The 2,575-nt window shown below is 43.0% G+C and overlaps 1 long non-coding RNA gene across 1 annotated transcript; it reads left to right on the top strand.

The window, feature by feature from the left end:
* Window positions 1-1,625: 1,625 nt before the first annotated feature.
* On the top strand, window positions 1,626-2,180 carry LOC109941672 (uncharacterized). Its single transcript, XR_002264388.1, has 2 exons — window positions 1,626-1,775; window positions 1,875-2,180. It is a non-coding gene; the product is annotated as an uncharacterized lncRNA (long non-coding RNA).
* The last annotated feature ends 395 nt before the right edge of the window (window positions 2,181-2,575 follow it).

Genomic DNA, 2,575 nt, shown 5'->3' with positions numbered 1-2,575 from the left:
GAAAGTAATGCCACAAATACAATATACCCCTGATCACTAAACCACATATACCACTAATATATTAATAAAATCGAACTAAACAATAATATTAATCACACACTAATCAATCAAACACAATTACAAATATATACTAATTTCGACGGCAATTAAATAATGGCCACCGAAAATATGAAATAAAATACGAAAAATAACCTTTTGATGGAGAAGGGCTTGATGGCGGAGCGGTGGCGGGAGAAGGGCTCGACGGCTGCCGGGCGACAGGAGTGGCCGGGGCTGGGAGCTATGGGAGCAGCCGAGGCAGGGGCGGCGAACTTGGAGAGAGGAAAGCCGGCGTCGAGAGGAAACAGGGAGGAATATTTTTGGCGGCTTAGGCTCGGCCGTCGAAAATAAGAGGTTATTTTTTATGGCTACTGACAAAGCCCTGAGCCCTATCCGTCAAAAATAATAATGGCCGCCGAAAATCATGTACAGTGTTGTTGTGTGGTGTATTGAAATTTAAGACTTTCCTAGCAGGTACAGATATGGGTAAGATTTTATACCTGCAAGTATATGTGAGTAACTCGACAGGTAGAATTAGACTTTTCTAGCAGGTGCGGGTATGAGTAAGATTTTATACTTGCAAGTATATGTGAGTAACTCGACAAGTAGAATTTTTTTATAGATATATATATAAAATATAAAATGTTACTGCCCGACGGGTACGTACATCCCTACTCCCAACTCCCAAGCTAATGTCTCGCTGAGTCAATGTTAGATTCTGTAAGCCACGAGCAGTACTTAATTGCATATATTGTAGTAAATATCATTGTTAATTTATCTAAAACGGACATGGTTGTGTTAACGGCCTTGCAATCTTTCAAACCAACACGATGAATTGATTTTTGGCATATATACTCATCAGCAATAAATGTTGAGAGCAAGCCGGCACTTGATCAATCCCTACAAAATAATCAAGTGGACCGAGATGTTGAGTGTGAAATCATCATGAAGACCGTTGAACAAAGTTTGAACAGCCGCCCGGTCATCCACTTAGGTGTGTTTGGTTTAGCAGTGGGGAAGAATAGAGTGGCTCTATTCTAATTTTCTAGACGTTTGGTTTCCAACAAAATAAGAGTGAAGCGGCTCCTAGATCTCCATATGTAAATTTACTATAAGTAGTTGGAACGCTCCTGCTCCACAAAAACGACTGGATACGAGCGCTCTTCTGAATGTGAGCGTTCTCCCTCCTCTCCTTCCCTCTACATTTATACGGCTCTCGAAGCAAACAAAGAATGAAACGGTTCCGTTCTATTTTACTCTTCAACCAAACAAAAAATGGAACGGCTCTGTTTTATTTGTCAAACGCAGAATAAAACAGCTTCATTCTTAAATACTAGAATGTAACTGCTTTATTCTAGTTGACTCTCCAACCAAACGCACGGAGCTCACCTAATAATGCCGTAAATGTAAAAACAAGAAATATATGACAGCTAGCACAGCAGCTTTGTTTTTAAGACCACAAAGGAGACTCGCGTCAAACTTCCAGCTGCCGGCCAGATTTCTCACAAGCTCCCTGAGGTCAAGAGTTCAGTTGCAGCTGCAGGCATCGGCTATTAATAGGCTCTGGAAGCCTTTTTGATTTCAGGCGTAGCAACGTCGGTAGCAACCGGGAAACATGAAAAGAAACGGTTGCAGTTTGCTGACTCGGCGGCTGCTGCTTCTTGTTCTGATCTTGGTCGTGTTAATGACTCATGTGAGCTGTATATCAACAGCTTGGCGTAGTCAGGGTCCCGGTGGTAAGTAGCCCGAGCCCATCACCTTCCATTTACACGAGAGAAATCACTGCTTTTTATATTATGCTCATGGCCTGGTATTTTTCACCGTTTTCATCGCAGATCCTCCAGTACAGGGAAGGCCTTCTTGCAGTCAATATATGATCGGCTGTTAATAGACACGCTTTATAATTTCAATTTCGTACAAGCACTCAATATATACACGTCTTTTTGAAGTATTCAACGAGGTGCATGCAGTAAAAATTAGGTCTACAAGAAATGCTTCGCTCGCCTGATTGCCTGCTGCTGCAGTGTCACCGCATTAAGTTTAAGTTTTGCTTAGATCATATCTATACCATCGAACAGTATTGCCGTTCATTAATTTGTGAGACTCCAACTCGTGATCAATATAATTTTGATTGCATTGTACTTGTTCTTGTCTGTGTTATTGATTGAGCTTGAAGGGATAATCTTTCGTGCTGAGGTCACTCGTGTGTCACGGATGATAAGCAACGAAGCAGCGGTGTACTGATTGCAAGGATCCGTTTGCTCGAAGCCTTAGATCATTAACGTCGAGATCTTCACGTAATTAAATTATACTACCTCACGGAAGATCGGGCCTCATCTACTCTCACCCAGGTCATCACAACGGTGCTACGGTTCGTGAACCATCCGAACGACACAACATGCCTGGCGAGAGGTGCCACCGATCAGCCGTCTAGGCACAACCAAGAGCGGGAAAAGGAGGACGTTGCTTTAAACGCGAAGCAATCCGTATTAGCCCGGAGGCATGAAAAGGACGCGGCGTAACCTACGGACTCCCG

Source organism: Zea mays, chromosome 8 (assembly GCF_902167145.1).
Source record: "Zea mays cultivar B73 chromosome 8, Zm-B73-REFERENCE-NAM-5.0, whole genome shotgun sequence".
In the NCBI taxonomy this organism is placed as follows: Eukaryota; Viridiplantae; Streptophyta; class Magnoliopsida; order Poales; family Poaceae; genus Zea; species Zea mays.
This window is presented reverse-complemented; position numbering and strand designations above follow the sequence as displayed.